A 23,440-nucleotide genomic window follows, 5' to 3' on the forward strand; every position below is an offset into this window, starting at 1 on the left:
GAAAAATATGACTAGTTATGGTCAAAAGTTACTAGGATCTTTATTGATCAGAAGGGTTAGTTTTAGACTATGTAATTCAAGTATGTGTGTCAAAAATATATGGATAACTACTAAAACAGAAAAAAAGAATAGAAGTGAAATGCAGAAGAACGTAAAACTCATAAATTAGTATAAGAGAAAAGTAGAAATAAAGAAAATTGGATAAATCCAATCAAAAGAAAGAGACAAAAGGAAATAAAAACATAGAACCCATTTTTAAATCAAATGTGTTGGAATCATATCTGTAGATTAGAAATAACTTAATTTTCAGGAAAAATGAGATTATAAAATACATTATATTAATAATCATTAAAAATGTGATAAAGTTACCTATTTATTAAGAGATAGAGCTCTTATGATTGGATTTAAAATAGTCAAAATAATAATCAAGATGAATACTTCTTCCAGAAGATTCATAAGGACATGAAAGGCAGAAAACAAAGGGCTGGAACAATACATACCAGGCAAATTCCAAACAAGAGAAAACCAATCTATTGATACACACAGAATGCAGACAACAGTATTTTGAGAACTAAAGAAGGCCATTGTCCTGTGCTGTGCTTGTCGCCCAGTCACATCCAACACTTTGCAACCCCTTGGACAGTAGCCCATCAGGCTCCTCTGCCCACGGGGATTCTCCAGGCAAGAATACTGGCCATGCCCTCCTGTGGGGATCTTCCCAACCCAGGGATCGAGTCCAGGTCTTCCACATTGCAGATGGATTCTTTACTATCTGAGCCACCAGGGAAGCTGATTGCCTAATAATAAAGATAATAATAAATATAATAAAATAATAGCAATAAATAGTAAGAAAAAGAAAATAAAAAGAAGGCTTTACTTAATAATAAAAAATAATAAATCTCCAGGGAAATGTCATAATTCTGTGTATGCTTTGTCCAACATCCTAGTTCCAAAAATATAAAAAATAATTAAAATACTAAGAGAAGTTGATGAATACAAGGCCATGCTAACTTATTTTAATGCCTCTCTCTCTCAGAAAGATTTGATCTCTCTATCCAGATTGAAAGATTTAAAAAAAATTCATGAGTTTAGAGATGATTTGAACAAAACGATGGATATGATTGAGCAAATGGAAATAGATAGAACCCTACTGCAACAATTAGATTATAAACATTATTTTCAAGAACAAATAGCACAGAATTAAAACTTAGACTATGCAACAAAGCAAATCTCAAGAAATATCAAAGAACTGGTATCACATGGTCTACATTCTCTGACTGCAATGTCATCAAAAGAAAGCTTAATAAATCACAAACATTTGGTAAACTTGAAATTTCCAAATATAAGTCAGAGAAGAACTCTAATGGAAAATTAAAATGCAAAGAAATGGTTAATGATTAATATTGCAGCTTTAATATTGTATTTTACTTTTTGTATTGTATTTTTGCTTTATTGTATCTTTAATATTTTGAGTTTTTTTATAAGTAAGAGATCTGAAACAAGCATAACAAAGCATTAGGAGTTTTTAAGACTGGATGCTAGATTCATGAATACCTGTTATATTATTTTCCACATATTTGAAATATTTCATATTTTTAACTTAAAAATAAAGCTGCTTATTCTGTATCACACAAATGTTGTTTGTACTTCAATCAATAGAGAAATTGGTTTTGGTTTGGTTTTGGCTTTGTTTTCCATGTGGTATGTACAGAACGTAGAAAAAATGCTTCCCTCAATGAACATAAGGCATGACCCAATCCGGGGCACCTCATTGTCCCCAGTTTCCATGTCTCATCATCACCAGGAGCTCAAGGCCAGTTGCTCCCAGCCTGGACTCTGAGGTCACCTTCAAGTCTGTCAAAAATAATTCCTGCTAATGAGTAGAAAAGGCTGCAAAGCTCATCATTTGAAAAGAGAACATATTGCTAAAATCACCCACGTATAGAGTCAATCCAGAGAAGGCGATGGCACCCCACTGCAGTACTCTTGCCTAGAAAATCCCATGGACGGAGGAGCCTGGAAGGCTGCAGTCCATGGGGTCGCTGAGGTCGGACATGACTGAGCGACTTCACTTTCACTTTTCACTTTCATGCATTGGAGAAGGAAATGGCAACCCACTCCAGTGTTCTTGCCTGAAGAATCCCAGGGACGGGGGAGCCTGATGGGCTGCCGTCTATGGGGTCGCACAGAGTTGGACACGACTGAAGTGACTTAGCAGCGGCAGCAACAGAGTCAATCATTGGGGCAGATCATGTGGTTGACCACAATTATACTGACCCCTCTTAAAAATATTTTATTAAATACTTCTGATATAAAAGCAAAATCTGCCTAGGAGTTGGAGTTTTAGTAAACAGTCCTCCCTTTTTCAAGTGTGTATTTAAAAGAGCTGTTCTAAGCAAGATTGAGAGCTCCCTACTCCCTATGACTCAGAGCTTAAGCAACCTTCACATTCTCTTTCCTAGTTCCCCCAATTAAATCCTGGGTGATTCCTGTTATCAGAATTTTATACCATTACTGTCCAATTTGAGTAATGTGTGTCCTTTTTTTGGAGGAAAAACATTCTTACAAGGCCCTAATTTTGACAAAAGACTTTCATTAAGATGTTATATATATAAATTATATATATTAATATATGTATATATATATATGCTGCTGCTGTTAAGTCACTTCAGTCATGTCCCACTCTGTGCAACCCCATAGACGGCAGCCCACCAGGCTTCCCCGTCCCTGGGATTCTCCAGGCAAGAACACTGGAGTGGGTTGCCATTTCCTTCTCCAGTGCATGAAAGTGAAGTGAAAGTGAAGTTGCTCAGTCGTGTCCGACTCTGCGACCCCATGGACTGCGGCCTACCAGGCTCCTCCATCCATGGGATTTTCCAGGCAAGAGTACTGGAGTGGGGTGCCACTGCCTTCTCTGATATATATATATATACACACACACGCAAATGAAAAATTAGATATAAACTCATTATGCTAAACAACCATAACACCAAAACAGATTTACAAATAGAGATAAAAGTACCAAACCAAAAAAGTTCAAATTGACAAGTTTAATGTGACAATTTGTATTGTGCTGAAATTGCATTGCAGGTAGAGACAACTGACTTCCTGCTAGTCCTGTTAGTTTCAGTCAGTGGAAGACACTAGAGGCCATACAGGGAGACAGAAGGAAGGAAGAAGTTAAGCTATTTGTTCCTCTTCTTTTCTGATTCTGGTCAAACAAAAAAGCTCTTCCCTCTGTTGTCCCACCTCCTGGTGCTAGTTTCCACCATGGTTCCTGTCTTCATCCAGCAGCCCTCATTTCCCTGCCCCTGATAACACTACCTCCCCTTCCTCTCAGAGAGGAAGAGAACTGAAATAGTTAACTATTAATGTTTCCCACAGAAAAGAACAGACCACAGAACATTCCTTGTCCATCCCTCTTCAGATCAGCAGGACATGGGAGATTTAGCTTTTAACTGGACCGGTGAGTTCTCATCCCCACATGCGCTTCAGAATCATTGCAGGGGCTTTTGAGAAATGCTGCCATTTCTTATTTCATATCTATCCTGGTAGTAGCTTGCTGCTGTCACTAACCCCTGTGTCACCTCTTTATCCCCAACTGATCTTTTTCATCTCTTTCAACATCACATTTTAAAGCTAGTCCCCCATATTAAATTCCCTTTATTAAGTGTAAAAGTGAAAATGTTCGTCCCTCAGTCACGTTCGACTCTTTGCGACCCCATGGACTGTAGCTTGCTAGGCTCCTCTGCTCGTGGAATTCTCCAGGCAAGAATACTGAGAGTGGGTTGCCATTCCCTTCTTTACTAAATGACCTGGCACAAGTTCTGTTTTCCTGGCTGTCCCTGTGGATACATAGAAGATAACAGCTGGAGAGACTTCAAGCATAATCAGATTCTTTTTTGTCCACTTGTTTTGTTATACCAGTTATACTTTTAACTTCCCTCCATTTTACATTCAAAAAAGTTCCTAAATATAAGCTCCATGGAGAAATCCCCCAAAAGTTAATGCTATTGTTTCATGTAGAAATTATTTCTGTTCTCCAAATTTCCTGTGACTCCATCAATCATCAGGGATTCAACAGGAATATGTTTATTCCATGAAGGAAGAAGACCAAATGATGGATGAGGTCTGTCTGCAGACTCCAATTTGAGAAGAATGGCTAAACTATCTCAAATATGTCAACCCCATCATCTCTAAAGCAACCAAAAGTATAAAAGAAAAATCCAGACATGTATTTACTTTGAAAAATGGCAGATAAATTGAGATAACCAATTCTTTTTTTCCTTTCTAGAGTTCCCCCAACATTACACAATTCATCACTATTTTGCTTTGCTGAGTTGCCCTGTGAGAACAAAGAAGACGGTAATGCCCACGCTCAAGGATGCAAGAAAGAGAGGAGGGGTTTTAAGTCAGAAAGTTTCTCTCCAGAGGGTCAGGATGACAGAACATCATTTCTTGATAGGATGACTAATAAGTCTTTCGAATGCCAAGTTTCTTGCTTTCTCAAATGTAGTTTTTAAGTTAGCTCAGTGCCAGCTCCTACTTTTGTCAGTTCTCAAGGGCCTGGGATATTCAACTGGTTGAGAAAAATATGGTTTCTCCTGAGATTCAGAGAGGAGGGGAGCTGGAATAGTCAATATTTAATGTTTTCCACAGAAATGAATCAACCATAAGGCATTTTTCACCGATTTCAGACCAGCAGGACATGGAGGTTGAGTTTTTAAAGGCCTCAACTAGTGGTCCTCAGGCCCACATGCACATCAGAATCACCAAAGGGAGTTTTGAGAAACGCTGACACCAGGTTCCATTCCAGACAATTAAAATGGAATATCTGAGGAATAGGTCCCACGTATTGATACTTTTTGAAATCTCCAAAATGATTTTAATGAAGAATGAAGACAGAACCACTGGCCTTGACCAAGATGTAGGAGTTAATCCTAAATCATATTACTCTGTGTAAGTATGTAATTGGTATATGTAGTTGTTACGTATAAACACATCTTAAAAAGTGTTAGCTGTTCATTCATATCTGACTCTTTTCAACCCTACCCCATGGACTGCAGCCCTCCAGGATCTTCTGTCCACGGACTTCTCTGCAAGAATACTGGAGTGGATAGCCATTCCCTTCTCTAGGGGGTCTTCCTGACCCAGGAATCAAACCCGAGTCTCCTGTATTGCAAGCAAATTCTTTACTGACTGAGCCTATACAAGTATGTAATTGATATATACATATTTGTTGTGTATAACTGAATATAAAACTTTCATTGAAGTCTGTATTCTCTAAAGGGGTTTGTCCAGTTACTTCCTCACTATGCTTTTGAATGAATTACTTAGTGATACTAGAGATTATGAGGAACCTGAGATTTTGTTTTGTTTGCCAAGTGATAAAACAAACAAAAGAGGAAGTGTGAAAGTTCTTTCGGAGATGAGGGCAGTAGGTTCTGATTATGGGGAACCTGCCAGAATCTGTGGCTGTCTGGACTATGTGACTCTCACCCCGAAAGTGGCTTTCAAAAGACCACGTATGCAGTCCACTATCAGTCATCCGTGTTGTCTTTTTTCCATTCTTGATAGCACCAGCCTGTTACCAAATGATATCAGACACAACCATGCCTTTCTCTGTCATGTTGTCCACTGTGTATTGTCCAGAATCCAAGGTTCTATGGAGTTGAAATCTTATCACTTACTACAACATAGCACATTCTATATATATATATATAGCTCCCTAAACAAAAATTATCTGGCATAGAATAGATAATGGCTTAACCCAGGGATACCCTAAAATTTTTTATAGCACACCCAGAGTAAAATATCAAGCATTCCTAATAGAAGTTTAATAATTTTTCCTATAACCCAATGGATCATATTACTCCCTCCCTGAAAGTGAAAGTTGCTCAGTCATGTCTGACTCTTTGTGACCCCATGAACTGTACAGTCCATGGAATTCTCCAGTCCAGAATACTGGAGTGGATAGCCTTTCCCTTCTCCAGGGGATCTTCCCAACCCAGGGATCAAACCCGGGTCTCCCATATTGCAGGCGGATTCTTTACCAGCTGAGCCTCAAGGGAAGCCCAAGAATACTGAAGTGGGTAGCCTATCCCTTCTCCAGTGGATCTTCCTGACCCAGGAATCAAACTGGGGTCTCCTGCAATGCAGGCGGATTCTTGACTAACCGAGCTATCAGAGAAGCCCAATCCCTATTCCCCCTCAAAATCCTAAACTCCAGAGACCGTTGATTTAGTCTACTGTATAATGCTGCCTGACAAAAAGTTATTACTTTTGTGATTTGAGTTATCCCAGAGTATAAATATTATATCTGAAGTTCTTACTGAGGATTGCAGAGCAGTATATACAAAGTAAATAGCTAATTCCTCATTATCACCATAATTGACTTCATGAGAGTCTAAGGAAACAGATTGGTACCAAATGTTTCCCATTACCATCAGAGTCAAGCCTCTGGGGCTTCCGAGGCTCTAGTCAGATTTTGCTGAGAAATTTTGTTGTTGTTCAGTCACTAAGTCATGTCAACTCCTTACAACCTCATAGACTGCAGCACACTAGGCTTCCCTGTCCTTCACCATATCCCAAAGTTTGCTCAAACTCACGTCCATTGAGCCCGTGACAGAATACAATCTCATCCTCTATTGCCCCCTTCTCCTCCTGCCCTCAATCTTTCCCAGCATCAGGTTCTTTTTCAATGAGTTGGCTCTTTGTATCAGGTGGCCAAAGTATTGGAGCTTCAGCCTAAGTCATTTTTTGACCTTTTGGTACCCAGTTCCATAATTTGTTCAGTGGCTACTATGAACCAGAAAAGGAGCCTCTAAGAGATCTTTCTTAATGAGTTGTTCTTCAAAAATAAAAAACTGGGGAAACTCTGGCCATCATCTCAAAGCAGATTATCTCTCCACAATAAATGGATGAGAAATGGTAAATGTTCTCAATGAGGTGTAATTTACAGGAAAAAAATAAAATAAAATGAAAAAGAATAGCAAAGTCTTTGGCAAGTGCATTGATGTTTAGAAAACAGGCACATAAAGATTTTCTCAGGGTCACTGAAAGTGGGGAAAGAGCCTGGAATGAGCAAGTGCAGGGATGCAAGGCATGGCATCCCAAGATCACGCAGTTCCAGTCTGGTTTTGCCAAGGAGGAACCGGATCTGCCCAGGGTCACACAGCAGTTTCATGATAAAGCTGAAAACAGATGGTGGAATCCAGGCTCACTGTCCTTTCTTTGAGTCCATCATATAATTACTCCCTTAATTACTTATCTCCCATCCTCTTTTCTCTATCTTAGACAGGAAGGTCCAAACAGCTCCCTTGACATCTTGCAAGTCATCCTCACTTCACAAAGGCTCCTGCCTTCCCATGGGGTGTTTCTTTCCCTTCCTGTGCACTTCCCAAAGGAACAGGCCCTATGCTCCCAACTGCAGGGTTCCCTTCTGTCTCACAGAACAGTCCTTTCATCATTTCAGTGTGTGGCTGCATGCCTCTAAAAATAAAATCCCATTTATTTGTTTGGTACAAGGAAAATGAATTATGGTACAGTTCTCACTGTTAAAATATTCTCAAGCAATATTTTAACTGACTCCCAAGTTCTATTTTAAAACATCATAATCACAGAAGCATAAGATGCTGGAGACGAACAGGACTACATAGTTTATCCAGTGTGGTGCTTTACCATTTGGGGATCATGAAACCCCTTTTGGGAATATGATGACTGCTATCAGAAACTCTCCCCAGAAAAATGTACATAAAATAATATATATGCAGACATATGACAAAAGTCATGCAAAAATCTGCATCTAACATAGTGCATGGACCCAGAGGCCAATCCCTGGTTTAGATCCCCCTTTCCTTGACTTACAAGGAAACTGAGTCCCTAAGAGAAAAATCATCTGCTAGGAGAAAAAAGCTAATTAGTGGAAACAAGACTGCGAGGATGTAGGCCTCCTCTTCCTAGACCAGAGGTGCAGTGTACTATGACATGAAAACCCTTGACTAATATGTAAACCAGGGCACTTTTAGAAGTGGAAAGGAGGTCTGTGAACAATCAGGCTAAGACAGCACATGTAAGCTGGAACCATCTGGAGCAGACCAGAACATGTGGTCACTCCCATCACACCAAAGCAAAAAGTCTCTTGAGCCCAACACTTTTGTGTCAAAGGACCAGAATCTCCCAGGAAAAAAGAAAACATGAACTTCTTGCAATATAGCCTCTGAATCTCTGTTCTGCAGCATTTTGAAAAACACCTACCCTCCACCTGCTGATCTGGGTTTTCATTAAATATATATCACACATTTAATGAATATGACATATAAAGGAAATTATTATAACACTTCATAACAACAAGGCTTAGGTTTTCTTGAGACCTCCCCAGGGGCATCTCAATCAATTTTAGTTTTATCAGCAACACAGTAGCGAATGTCAGAACTTTGTCATGCCTGCTGTTTGTAAAGTCAGTTTTACTCTAGAGGTTTGACCATTTCAGTCTGACCGTGCAGAGAAAGGATAAGGAAAATTGATTCCATTGTAGAGTCTCCCTAAAGTTCTAAATAATTCATATCAGTCTCAACCTTCAGACATTATCCCAAACAGTAAGCATATTCTGAAACATTCCCTGCTTCCAGCAAATCCCCTGGTCAAACAAAGTCTCCCTCACCCCGACCCCTTCACCGTGCTCATTGGCTGGCCTTGCATCTGAAGGGTCAGGCGCCTGTGTCCACTCATCTCATTGTGCTTAGTATGTTAATTTCAAGACTTTTTCTTTTTGCGTCTTGTTTTTAACTAAGTGGCACTTTATCTTAGCAGAATCTTCAGTTCCAAATTACTATACTATAGTCTGTTGGGGACCCAGACCAGTGGCTCTGAGTATTAAAACTATGTAGACAGCTTTTCAAAAAAAAAAAAAAAAAACTCCCATGCTTTGGCTCTACCCCTAGAGATTCTGATTCATTGATTGGGGGCTAGGCCCAGGCATGGTCATTTTTTTTCCCAAATCTTTCCTGGTGATTCTAATATACAACTGAAGATGAGAACTACTGCCTTAGAGAAAACCCAATGTGTGTTCCATGGTCAAGTGAGTTACTTCTTTTATCCTAAGGCTAAGAGACTACACAGGGACCTGCTGCTGGCTTGTATGAGAGACGAGAAAATAGGAGGAGGGGATGGCTTACAGAACTAACGGACAGCCCCTTAAGAGCTCAAGTATATAGGCATTCCTGTCCACAAACAACCTGATTCATCCCAAGATTTATTATGTCCTGGGCATTAACAGTGAGGATCCTTGAGAAAGTTTTCTCCTTGACACTAGGGTACAAGTAATACCACATTTCTTCATTTTCTAAGTCATTTTGTGAATGACTCAGCCACATCTTCCCATGTCAATAGGGAATTTAACTTTAATCTTTTTTTTTTTCATACAACTTTTCCCTATCTGTTTCTGCCCATACTCCCTCAAATATACCTATAAGTAATCAGCCTCAAGGAAGACATTGTCCAAGAAAATTGAGATGGGCTTTTTTCCTCCCACTCCCCCATATGTCATCACCATCATCCCTGATGTTCATTGACAAGTCCAGTGGTGAAACAAGTCGGTTATCACTTCATATCCAATAAAGAATCACAGAGTAGGTGATTGGCGGTGTCCTAGAGACTGATTTGTCTACGGGATGAGGAAGGAGACCAGGAACCTAGAGTATTGGTTGGTGGGAACAATGGTGGAAAAAAGAAAACATCGAGAGATGTATTAAAACTGAATATTCAGAAAAGAAACATTTCTGTTTCTTACGAGCTTGCCCCCTTCTTTTTGTAAGTATCCTCCCATGAACTATACTGTGTCAATGCCACAGATAAAATTTGTTCAGTTATGTGGGCATCCTTTCTCATAAAAGGTTGGAGATAGGCATTTTGAAAGTCAGTCTGGATCCTCTCTTAAAGAAAGACAGTGGATGAAAGGACCAAAAATTTCACATACTCTCAAGCTCCATTTATGGGAAAATAGACAATGGATAAGATATGCATTAGTTATTGAGAGAAAAATGACCTCAAAAAAGAAAAGCCTTAATATAACATTTATTATCTCATGGTTTTTGAAGATCAGGAATCTAGATCCTGGCTTACCTAGATTCTCTGCTTCAAGATCCCTCACAGACTGCAGCCAATGTGTTAACCAGGGGCTGTGGTCATGTCCAGGGTTGGCAGACAGGGTGGGATCCACCCCCAGACTCACTCATGTGGTTATTTGCAGGATAAATTTCCTTGAAGGTGGTCGGGCTGTAAGTCCCAGCTTCTTGCTGGTTGCTGGCTGAAGGCTACCTCAATTCCTTATCACGAAGACCTCTCCTTAGGGTAGCTCACAACATGGCAGCTGACTTCATCAGAGGAGATAAACAAGAAGACACAAAGAGGGGGAGAGAGAGAGAGTAAGCAAGGCAGAAGTCACAGAAGACTGTTGTAACCAGTGATGCTTAATTTTATGTGTCAATTAAACTGGGCCAAGGGGTCCCAGATATTTGGCCAAACATCATTCTGGGTGGCTCTGTGATGGTGTTTTCAGATGAGATTAAATCCAAGGTCAGGGGCACCGACCGAGAGGAGCTACCCCACGCCTGAGGTCAGGGGCGGTGGCTGAGAGGAGCAACCCCACATCCAAGGAGCAGCGGCTGCATGGGCCAGGAGGGCTGAGAGGAGCTACTCTACATTCAAGGTCAGGAGGGATGGCCGTGAGGAGATACCCCTCGTCCAAGGTAAGGGGCAGCAGCTGCACTTTGCTGGAGCAGCCGTGAAGAGATACCCCATGTCCAAGGTAAGAGAAACCCAACTAAGACGGTAGGTGTTGCGAGAGGGCATCAGTGGGCAGACACACTGAAACCATAATCACAGAAAACTAGTCAATCTGATCATACGGACCACAGCCTTGTCTAACTCAATGAAACTAAGCCATGCCATGAGGGGACACCTAAGACGGGTGGGTCATGGTGGAGAGGTCTGACAGAATGTGGTCCACTGGAGAAGGGAATGGCAAACCACTTCAATGTTCTTGCTTTGAGAACCCCATGAACAATATGAAAAGGCTACTGAAAGACAGGATATTGAAAGAGGAACTACCCAGGTCGGTAGGTGCCCAATATGCTACTGGAGATGAGTGGAAAAATAACTGCAGAAAGAGGGAAGGGAGCCAAAGCAAAAACAATACCCAGCTGTGGATGTGACTGGTGAGAGAAGCAAGGTCCAATGCTGTAAAGAGCAATATTGCATAGGAACCTGGAATGTCAGGTCCATGAATCAAGGCAAATTGGAAGTGGTCAAACAAGAGATGGCAAGAGTGAACATCGACATTCTATGAATCAGCAAACTAAAATGGACTGGAATGGGTGAATTTAACTCAGATGACCATTATATCTACTACTGTGGACAGGAATCCCTCAGAAGAAATGCAGTAGCCATCATGGCCAACAAAAGAGTCCGAAATGCAGTACTTGGATGCAATCTCAAAAGTGACAGAATGATCTCTGTTCATTTCCAAGGCAAACCATTCAATATCATGGTAATCCAAGCCTATGCCCCAAACAGTAATGCTGAAGAAGCTGAAGTTGAATGGTTCTAAGAAGACCTGCAAGACCTTTTAGAACTAACACCCAAAAAAGATGTCCTTCTCATTATAGGGGACTGGAATGCAAAAGTAGGAAGTCAAGAAACACTTGGGGTAACAAGCAAATTTGGCCTTGGAGTATGGAATGAAGCAGGGCAAAGGCTAATAGAGTTTTGCCAAGAGCATGCCTTGGTCATAGCAAACACCCTCTTCCAATAACACAAGAGAAGACTCTACACATGGACATCACCAGAGGGTCAGCACCAAAATCAGATTGATTCTATTCTTTGAAGCCAAAGATGGAGATGCTCTATACAGTCAGCAAAAACAAGATGAGAAGCTGACTGTGGCTCAGATCATGAACTCCTTATGACCAAATTCAGACTTAAATTGAAAAAAGTAGGGAAATCACTAGACCATTCAGGTATGACCTAAATCAAATCCCTTATGATTATACAATGGAAGTGAGAAATAGATTTAAAGGACTAGATCTGATAGACAGTGCCTGATGAACTATGGACAGAGGTTCATGACATTGTGTAGGAGACAGGGATCAAGACCATCCCCATGGGAAAGAAATGCAAAAAAGCAAAATGGCTGTCTGGGGAGGCCTTACAAATAGCTGAGAAAAGAAGAGAGGCGAAAAGCAAAAGAGAAAAGGAAAGATATAAGCATCCGAATGCAGAGTTCCAGAGAATAGCAAGAAGAGATAAGAAAGCCTTCCTCAGCGATCAATGCCAAGAAATAGAGGAAAATAACTGAATGGGAAAGACTAGAGATCTCTTCAAGGAAATTAGAGACACCAAGGGAACATTTCATGCAAAGGTGGGCTCGATAAAGGACAGAAATGGTATGGACCTAACAGAAGCAGAAGATATTAAGAAGAGGTGGCAAGAATACACAGAAGAACTGTGCAAAAAAGATCTTCATGATCTGGATAATCACGATGCTGTGATCACTCACCTAGGGCCAGACATCCTGGAATGTGAAGTCAAATGGGCCTTAGAAAGCATCACTACAAACAAAGCTATTGGAGGTGATGGAATTCCAGTTGAGCTATTTCAAATCCTGTAAGATGATTCTGTGAAAGTGCTGCACTCAATATGCCAGCAAATTTGGAAAACTCAGCAGTGGCCACAGGACTGGAAAAGGTCAGTTTTCATTCCAATCCCAAAGAAAGGCAATGCCAAAGAATGCTCAAACTACCACACAATTGCACTCATCTCACACGCTAGTAAAGTAATGCTTAAAATTCTCTAAGCCAGGCTTCAGCAATACATGAACCATGAACTTCCAGATGTTCCATCTGGCTTTAGAAAAGGCAGAGGAACCAGAGCCAACATCCACTGGATCATGGAAAAAGCAAGAGAGTTCCAGAAAAACATCTATTTCTGCTTTATTGACTATGCCAAAGCCTTTGACTGTGTGGATCACAATAAACTGTGGAAAATTCTGAAAGAGATGGGAATACCAGACCACCTGATCTGCCTCCTATATACAGGTCAGGAAACAACAGTTAGAACTGGACATGGAACAGTAAACTGGTTCCAAATAGGAAAAGGAGTAAGTCAAGGCAGTATAATGTCACCCTGCCTATTTAACTTATATGCAGAGCACATCATGAGAAATGCTGGGCTGGAAGAAGCACAAGCTGGAATCTAGATTGCCAGGAGAAATATCAATAACTTCAGATATGCGGATGACACCACTCTTATGACAGAAAGTGAAGAGGAATTAAAAAGCTTCTTGATGAAAGTGGAGAGTGAAAAAGTTGGCTTAAAGTTTAACATTCAGAAAACTAAGATCATGGCATCTGGTCCCATCACTTCATGGGAAATAGATGGGGAAACAGTGTCAGACTTTATCTTTTTGGGCTCCAATAACATTGCAGATGGTGATTGCAGCCATGAAATTAAAAATACACTTACTCCTTGGAAGGAAAGTTATGATCAACCTAGATAGCATATTCAAAAGCAGAGACATTACTTTGCCAACAAAGGTCCATCTAGTCAAGGCTATGGTTTTTCTGGTGGTCATGTATGGATGTGAGAGTTGGACTGTGAAGAAAGCTGAGCGCCAAAGAATTGATGCTTTTGAGCTGTGGTGTTGGAGAAGACTCTTGAGAGTCCCTTGGACTGCAAGGAGATCCACCTAGTCCATTCTGAAGGAGATGAGCCCTGGGATTTCTTTGGAAGGAATGATGCTAAAGCTGAAACTCCAGTACTTTGGCCACCTCATGGGAAGAGTTGACTCATTGGAAAAACTCTGATGCTGGAAGGGATTGAGGGCAGGAGGAGAAGGGGATGACAGAGGATGAGATGGCTGGGTGGCATCACCGACTCGATGAACTTGAGTTTGAGTGAACTCTGGGAGTTGGTGATGGACAGGGAGGCCTGGTGTGCTGTGATTCATGGGGTCGCAAAGAATCGGACACAACTGAGTGACTGAACTGAACTGAACTGAACCGAATATTTAGATTTGTAGACTAGGGACTCGCTAGTGGTTAAGAATCTGCCTTGCAATGCAGGGAACACAGATTCGATATCTGGTTGGGGAACTGGGATCATACCTGCTGTGGAGCAGTTAAGCCTGGACACCATAACTACTGAGCCCTCACTGTCTGGAACCTGTGGGCACAGCTAGAGAGCGAAAGATCCCACATGATGCACTAAGATCCCGCGTGCATCAGCTAAGACCTGATGCAGCTCAATAAATAAATAAATATTTAAAAGAAATAAAGTGATAGACTCAGTGAAACAAGTCACCCCTATTGTGGGTGTGCCTTATCCAACTGGTTGGACAAAAAGCCTGACTCTCACCCAAATAAGAGAAGGCCTTCAAACTGGGACACTGGTTTTTTTCCTGTCTTTGGACTTGAACTGAAATACTGGCTCTTCCTAGGTCATGAGCCTGCAAGACTTCATACAGTAACCACACTATTGGCTCTCCCGGGTCTCTTGCATTGGATTTGGCTGAGAGCCAGAATCCAGGAAGACAGTGTCCCAGGAGTATTTGGTAAGTCTCAGAGCTGGTGATCAAGGCCTGACAGGAAGAGGCCTGGACTTGGACTCAGAGGAACCATGTTCAAAGCTTTGCAGAGGCACTTGCTGCCTGGGTAGACTTGTGTCATGCTACCCAGTGTCTCTGAGATGAACCTCTGAGATGAACCTCTGCCTTGTCATCTACAAAATGAGCATAGCAACACCATTTTAAGGTTCATCCCAGGGATGCTGGGAGCATTAAACTAAATCACATTTCCTTAAGAGTGTTCTACTAAAAGCTGTCTTGCAGGATGGGAATAGGTTAAAAAAAAAAAATCTACTACCCTTTCAATTTGGGAAATACTGGTTTACACAATGTTAAACAATTTTTTTTGGGGGGGGGCATCTTCTAGAATCTATAGTGAGATACTTAGCATTCTGTGCCTGCAAAATGAAGATACCAGGCAGTGCTAACCAAATGTATTTGAACACAGCACTCATTTCCCAAAAGAATTACATGGGATTTGTGTTAAATAATGAACTAGATAATTCAAGTACAAATCCCTGCCCATAGATCCTGGCAGACCACCCACATGTAATCAGCACATGTTGACTCTGAATCAGATCATTACACACCAGTCATGGCAGCAAGCCACACTGGGACAGGCCAGGACTGAAATCATAGATGGCCAGCATTTGGGTAACAGAGTAAGTCTTCTGCTGCTAAATGTGCCTGTCCTGTGGATAAATGAGGGGCCTATCACGTAATGCTCTGATAGACAATATTATGAGGCCATTAGGCCAGACCACACTCCTGTGGGAAGGGAAGGGGGTCACTCCTGAGAAGAGAGGCTAGTTTCATACCTTCCACCCAGTAAGAGCCAGGGAAATGGCATCCTGAAGGCAGTCCTTAGCCAAAAAAAAGAGAGAATTGCTAGTCCCCTCTGAAGCGCAACCACATGGTCTCAACCGTGAGCAAGTCAAGGAGGGGTCCCCTACAAGATATCCCAACCTGAAGATAAAGTAGATTTCCAGTAGTATGTTCCTCTTTTACTTGATATTTTTGTGTAAAAGAAATCTGGCCTTTGGGGATGGCAGTGAAGGAGCCTCCAGCAGGGAGTTGGACCTGAGATGAGTGCTCGGCTCCTGGATCAGGAGAGGCAGAGAACCATGTGAGGCCAGTGTGATTGCATTAAGTGTGACACTGGGGTGAATCCCTAGTTCACATCTCTGGTCCTTTTGATGCCAAAAGCTCAGCTTCTTGGTACACTGGTGACTGCTGAACCAAACCCTGGGGACAGAGTTTTGGGTGAAGCAGATAAGGATATCTTTATTGCTTTGCCAGGGAAAGGGGGTAGCAGCTGGCTAATGCCCTCAAAAATGTGTCCCTGCTTGGGGAAGATAGTGAGAAGTTTTATAGTAATTGCTCAAAGAGAGCATGATCAGCTCACGAACATTCTTCTGATGGGTTAGTATTGAGACAAGTGGGAGCCAACATTATCAACCTTCAGATCCAACTGATCTGGAGTCTATATGCTTGTGGGCAGCACACCATTAACTGTCCCACCTGGAGGGGCTTTCAGTATCTGTAAATTAGCTCAAAGATACTGTTGTGTGTATTCATTGCTGGGTAAACAGAATCTTGTCCCAAGTCTGCTCTTGGCTGTTTGTTTACTTCTCCCTGGTCTCACATCCCCTCTTTTCCCTAATGAACAACTGCTTGAATCTGCCCATTGGAATTCAGGGAAAGTCATGGAGGATGAATGAAGGCTGTTTCCTATAGTCAAATAAATGGAGGACATGGCAAGGCCTTCTGCCCAGGAGCCCCACAGGGCCCTGGACAGTATCACTTTCCTGGGGACTGACCTTGACTCCTAGAGGTAGACTCCAGTAGCCAAGTCTTTACTTGGAACATGAACTGGAGCTAATTTTTTCAGAGGTGAATGCCTAAATGAAGCTAAGCTAATCAGATTGCCTCTCCAGGGAATATGGAGTTTTGAGTGAGGAGAAATAGACAGTGAGGGAGCCACAGAGTGTCCTAAATTACAGGTCCAGGAACTCCTGAAGTTGAGATCTTCCTTACTTCTCACCCTCCTGGTGCTTTATTTTTAAACTCATAACTTCCCAGTAAGATTTTCTTTTTACTCAAACTAGATAAAGTCCATTTCTTTCTCTTTCACCAAATAAGTCTTCATTAATACATGATGGCAGTAGTCATCCTTTGTGAAAGTGCCCCAAGGGCAAGGCAAACGGTAGAGTATAAGCATGAGAGCTGGTAAACTTGATAACTCTCCCCGTCTGTAGGTTTACCATACAATGCTGAGCTGGGAGGCTCACCTAAGTGAAAAGGTGGCATGCTTATCACTTGTGAGATCAGGTTATATCTCACAGCTCAGAGTCATGGGAGATGGGGTGAGGCAGGAGCCTTGATGGTCAAGCAGATGAGCACCAAGCAAAACACAAGCCTCACACTGTGATCTCCCAGTCGTTCTCTCCACAGTGTCACACCCTTGGGGCCTCTGCTCAACTCTTGAGCCGCCAAGAAGAAAGGACAGCAGAGAAGTATGAAGTAGGTCAGGGGCCCACAGCCCTCATCCTGCACGTAGCAGCATATGGGGGTGGAGGAAAGGGCGTTTATTTGTCTGTTTCTTCATGGCAACTCACAAACCTAGTCTAATACAGATAAAAATGAAATGCATGAAATCTTTCCTAACTTTCTGACTCAGAAATGTTACTCAATATGTAGATCAGATGGAGACAGACTCCCCAAATCCTGCTTGCATCTTAGTTGCTTAGTCGTGTCCGACTCTTTGTGACCCCATAGACTGTAGCCCCCCAGGCTCCTCTGTCCATGGGATTCTCCAGGCAAGAATACTGAAGTGGGTTGCCATTTCCTTCTCCAGGGGATCTTCCCCACCCAGGGATCGAACCTGGGTCTCCTGCCTCCTACTTACCAGCCCCTAAACACTGTTTCCTACCTGTTGAACTAGGCTTCCAGGCAGAAAGATCTCCCATAGGTCACCGAAATGAGCTTTTCCTATTGCTCAGTATTTACTTTTTTTCTTTCTTTTTTTAAAAAGTTATTTATTTTGGGTCTTCACTGTTGCACTCAGTGTTCAGTTACAGCTCTTGGGTTTCTCTAGTTGTCGCATGAGGACTCTAGGGCATGCAGGCTCAGTAGCGGAGATATACTGACTTAGTTGTGGCATGTGGGATCTTAGTTCCCCAACCAAGGGTTGAATCTGGCCCCCTGCTTTGGGAGTAAGAAGTCTTACCCACTGGACCGCCGAGGAAGTCCCAGTATTTTCTAAAATCAGCTAACTGGAAATCCAGGGCATATTCACCTTCCCCATATCTCCTCAGCTTAAAGGAACCGAGCACACCTGGAGATGCTTGGTCAAAATTCATGATAGATTAGTGATTAGCTAACCCACTCCTACCCTCTCTCTAGTACCCTCTCTCATCCCTCTCCTCAGTCACCCCTGTGACAGGACATAGCTGGGTGTCCCAGGATCAAAGACAAAGCTACAGTTCCTATGGGGTGCCTGCTTCTGATGGGCTGAGACCATGATTCAGAAAGAAGGGCTTGGACAGATTGGCCTGTCGATGGGGAATGAGAGAAAACTGGCCATGCATTCTGAAGTAGATCTATTGTCTGGTCCCAGTAAACATCTGATTAGACTGGTTTAGGCTTCCCAGGTGGCACAGTGGTAAAGAATCCACCTGCCAACGCAGGAGATGTAGATTCAATCCCTGGGTCAGGAAGATTTCCTGGAGTAGGAAATGGCAACCCGCTTCAGTATTCTTGCCTGGAAAATTCCATGAACAGAGGAGACTGGCAGGTGATAGTCCATGGGATCACAAAGAGTCAGACACGATGGCATACACACACACACACACACACACACACAAAGGGGAAGGCAATTCTTAATGAACATTCCTAGGAGGGCCCCAAGCTTAGGTTTATCAGAACGTTTACCCCCTGACTTTGGCTGTGCCTAAGAGCTGGTTGGAAGCGTGAGGGGTGTGAAGGTAGAGGGAATGAAGGCAGGTGCAGAACAGAGAGAGTTCAGAGGTACAGTGCAAGGGCCGAAAGCATTTGTCACCAGACTTTGCCAAAGAAATAAAAATGTCTCCTTTCTTTGCTTTTTAATCCACCTTAACTGAGTGTGGGCTTCATATAAATTTATTTTCTTAATCTGTATTTGGAAAAATCATAGGTTGCTAGAAGAAGACAGAAAACAAGTACAAATAAATCATCCCCATCTCTTCATTCTCTGCCCATTGCATTTTCATGCTGAGGGGAAGATGGGGACAAAGCTATTAAATTATTCCAACTCCCACCTTCAAAGCTCCTGTATCAGGACATGTCTTAGTCAATTTGGACTGCTACAGCAAAATATCATAGACTGGGTGGTTTAAATACAAATATTTATGTCCTGTGGTTCTGGAGTCTACTACCAGGGTGCCAGTATGGGTGGGTTCTGATGAGGATTTGCTTCTTCATTTGTAGATGGCTGTCTTCTTGCAGAGAGCAGAGAGAGGAAGCAAACTCTGTAATGTCTGTTAGAAGGGCACTAATCCTATTCATGAGGGCTCTGCCCTCAGGACCTAATACTCTCCCAAAGGCCCCACCTCCTAATACCATCATGTTAGGCATTCGGATTTCAGCATATGAATTTGGGAGGATACAAATATTCAGTTCAGAGCAAAAGATGTCTGTGGCCTTGGCCTCAGGCTTCTTCATGTAAAGTCCTTGGAGTACTGCTTGACTGGCATATAACAAGTGCTGTAGACTTATTTGAGTCTTGTAGTAGTATTTGCAGGGCTTCCCGGGTAATGCAGTGATAGAGAATCCACCTGCCAATACAGGAGATGCAAGAGATGCGGGTTCGATCCCTGGGTCAGAAGATCCCTTGGAGTAGGAAACGGCAACCTACTCCAGTATTCTTGCCCAGGAAATTCCATGAACAGAGGAGCATGGTGAGCTATAGCCTATGGGATCACAAAGATTCGAACATGACTGAACACTCTTGCACAGTAGTATTTGCATTAGTGCTTATATCTTCAATGTAGAATTTTCGGTCCATAAACCAGTTAACTCCCACCTTCTCTCATGTCCTTGCCCTCAATATCATCCAGAGGCTTATGGCCTATAGATATTTATTCAGGATGCTCTGATTAAAATCATTGCTTCCAAAGAAGAGTTGGAAAGATTCACTTTTTTATGTAACTCTTGGAGAAGGAATTTAATCAAATTACTCTCAACTCTTTTTGTGTGTGGTTATTTATATAAAGGATTTTTAAAATTTTATTTATTTTTAATTGAAAGATAATTTCAATATTGTGTTGGTTTCTACCATGGATCAGCCATAGGTATATATATTTCCTCTACACTCAACTCTTAATGACGAGAGAAAGAAAAATGTGCAGACAGTTATCACTCCTGTCCTCTCTAACATTTCATCCATTTTCTGACCTGATGGAGCTGGCAAACCCCTATATTTCACTTTTCACTTCATTGATGCACTCACTCAACAGTCTTCCTGCTGATTCATTGATTTCAAAGTGAACTTGTCAACATTGTGCCTGACTGATTCAGGAACATTGGGTGGAAAAAGAAGGGAAGTGGTGGACACACTGTGATGGGAGAAGAAAAAAAAAATGATTCATTTCTTGCTGTTCTCCTTTCAATGACATTTCCAGGACTGCAATGTGGCTAAAAGCTGAGGCAGCCTTCATGTGGTCAAAGACATGTTTGTGTGCTTTGTTATTGCAGAGGATCATAGACCTCAACAGGAGAGGCCCTGTCCCATTTAGGATGAGCAGTTCTCAACAATCAGTAAGTAAATGCAAAACACTGGAAAAGGCAGCTGTTAATGGAGCAAATACAAAGCAAAGTTCAAGAGGGTTCTGCAATAGATTTCAAGCCTGAACTATCAAACTTTATTCACTCCCCGTAAGTATGGGTTTCCTCAACCTGAAAATATAAATTAGGTCACTTTTCTATTATTTATAATGACTTCAAGCCTCCCTTTCCAGGGAACCCTCAAAGGTGTTGGTATTTTATGTGCTTTCCTAAATCAGTTGATCTCTGCCTCCTCAGGCTCAGGTCATCAATCTCCTCTCTATCCATAGGCCCCTTAGCCCAAATGCCAGTTATCTTTCATCCTTCCAGGTGCCCTGCACTCTGGCGAATGCTGGTTCATTGAGCCCTCAGGGAGGGACAGGAAGAAAGAAACTTGCTTCATCCCAGCTCCTTGCTTGTCAAGTGTTGAAGTCTGTTTCCTTTGCACAGGTGAGACCAAAGCTGTGACTTCTGACAAGACTTAGTTTCGGGAAGGGAATTATAACCTTGCTGGTCTATAAGCAATACGTGCACCAGAAGTCACAGCATCACCTGGGAATGTGCCAGCAATTCTGGATCTCAGGTCCAACCTCCGCCCTCTTAAAACACAATCTGCATTTTAACAAGCTCCTCGGGCAGTCTATTTGCATATCAAAGTTAGAGAAGTATGAATTTCAACAGAGGAACTTTCATCTGCATGCCAGATATCTACCGTTCACCTCTCCACCCTGTTCTCTTCTGAGATGCTGAACTCTACAGACCTCACCCACAGGGCTCCAGTGCTCTCTGGCTGCTGGTTCACTCTGGCTAATGAAAAGCCCCTAGCAGGAGATCAGAGGAAGGGGGACAAAGCCTGTTTCAGGCTGGCTGTCACCCTCTCCATTGCTAACTTGCCTTGAGGCTCAGACAAAGGAAGTCTGGTTTGTTCTATCTAAGATCTTCTGTTGAGGATTCAATTTCCTTCCCCAGGAACTGCCTGCTTTCATGTACTATTAGTAGTGTGAATATCCACTCTTCTCAACCACTATTACACTTTCTCCTTTAGTCCCAATGGGGCAATAATGCTAAAACATAGTAGTCCAACATTTGCACATTTTCCAGCATCCAGACGGTCTTCCCTGGTGGCTCAGCGGTAAAGAACTCCCCTGCAATGCAGGAGACCTGGGTTTGATCCCTGGGTAGAGAAGATCCCCTGGAGTAGGAAATGGAAACCCACTCCAGTATTCTTGCTTGGAAAATTCCATGGACAGAGGAGCCTGGCAGGCTACAGTCCACGGGGTCGCAAAAGAGTTGGACACGACTGAGAGACTGACAACAACAACAATAGCATCCAGACATCTGCAGTCCTGTCCCAGCTGATCAGTAAAAACTGTAGATCCTGCCCTTTGAACAGTGTGTCCTCCAGCATGAGGGCTGGGTCTGCATGTCCTTCCAGTCAATGTATCCATCTTAACCCTCAATCTCCTGCAAAACTACTCAAATAAGAATAGATTCTTTTTCCGTGAAAACACCACTGTTTCTAAGAGGTGTAGAAGGGCCTCTGCTCTTGCCTATTTAAGATCCACTCTCCAAATCAGGAAGCAGAGGGCTCTTCCTAAACCATCCATCAGACCTCATTATCTTTCTGCATAAATGCTTTACATGGATTTCATTTGGACTGAAAACACAAACTATGGCGTAGCAGGTGAGTTTCCCCAGGAAGTAAACCCTGAGATGGAGGATGATGTACAGAAGTATTTGGGTAGTACTCTCAGCATCAGCTCCCGTGAAGGATGTGTAGGAAGGAAGGATTGGACAGAGAGAAACTAGGCTGCAATGAAACCACAACAGAAGCCTCAGCTGAGCAAGAGCCAGGATGATGGTGCAGAGTGGCCTTTATTGTAGCAAATGGGGTTGAGCCTTTGTATTTCAGTGGCTACTCTTAGGAAGATAGCACGACCTTGGAGTACTAGGCTCTCTTCAGCCAAGGGCAGCTGCTGAAGCCCGCACACCCTAGAGCCCATTCTCTGTAACAAGAGAAGCCCGCACACCGCAACTAGAAAAAAACCCCGCACAGTCATGAAGACTCAGCATGGCCAAAAATAAATAAATAGATAAATTTAAAATGTCTACTAAAGATAAAGACTTTGTTGTTCTTCTTTATCCCTTTTCCCTAGAGCCTAGCATAGTGATGGAAACACAGTAGGTGCGTGAATGAGTGAATAAGCAGTGTATTCTAAATTTGAGTACTTTTTATACTTTTCTGCCTCTGGAGACATAGCTTTCTCTGACAGGAGTGCATTCACTGTTTTTCCTCCTAGCAAATTTCTACATGGCTCAAATGTCAACCTTTCTGTAAAACATTGCACATCTACTCCTGTGACACTACCCTCATCCTTATCCTGTCGCTCTAAGCTCTCTGTGTCCAGTTCTACACTAAGCACAGAAGAAGCCACAAGAATAGCACAGACTTTTACTGAATGCCTACTATGAGCCCAGTATTGTTCTATGTGAACGAAACAGACAAGACCTTTGCTTCTGTGAATTTATATTCTAGTTGGGGTAAATAGTCATAAACAAAATAAGTCAGTTATATACTATAGCACGAATGATAGAGGACACTATATATTATTGCAAAAATTAAAGAGAGTCATTGGAAGAGAAGACCTTATTGAGACCTGGAAAGGTGTAGCAAAGAGCTCTGTGGATATTCGAGTGCAAGCTATTCTAAGCAGAGACCAAGAACAATGACCTTGTGGTCAGAGTTCACTTGCCTTCTCCAAGAAGCAGCAAGGAAGCCAGTGAATTAAGAACAATGTGAGTGAGTGGAAGTAGTAGAAGAGATTTAAGAGGAAATAGGAGTCAGATTCAGGGATGGGGGAGCCTGGTGGGCTGCCGTCTATGGGGTCGCACCGAGTCGGACATCACTGAAGCAACTTAGCAGCAGCAACAGCAGGAGTCAGATTGATGGTGGGGTCAGGTGGGGCGTGAATTGTAGGTCAAAATCAGTGAGATTAGAGCCATCAGAGGTCCTGACAT

General features: G+C 42.4%; 1 long non-coding RNA gene across 3 annotated transcripts in view; it reads right to left on the reverse strand.

The window, feature by feature from the left end:
* Positions 1 to 360: 360 nt before the first annotated feature.
* The window catches only part of LOC121818749 (uncharacterized), a 53,000-nt gene continuing 29,920 nt past the window's right edge, over positions 361 to 23,440 (reverse strand). For 2 of the 3 annotated variants that reach the window (XR_006058839.2, XR_009599423.1), the window contains exons 5-6: positions 10,123 to 10,373; positions 361 to 797 (exon numbers count right to left, since the gene is read on the reverse strand). This is a non-coding gene — a long non-coding RNA (uncharacterized LOC121818749). Of the gene's footprint in view, positions 798 to 3,071; positions 9,693 to 10,122; positions 10,374 to 23,440 lie in introns of those variants that run through there. The other variant, XR_009599424.1, reaches the window with a different exon arrangement.

Source organism: Ovis aries, chromosome 2, assembly GCF_016772045.2.
Source record: "Ovis aries strain OAR_USU_Benz2616 breed Rambouillet chromosome 2, ARS-UI_Ramb_v3.0, whole genome shotgun sequence".
Lineage (NCBI taxonomy): Eukaryota > Metazoa > Chordata > Mammalia > Artiodactyla > Bovidae > Ovis > Ovis aries.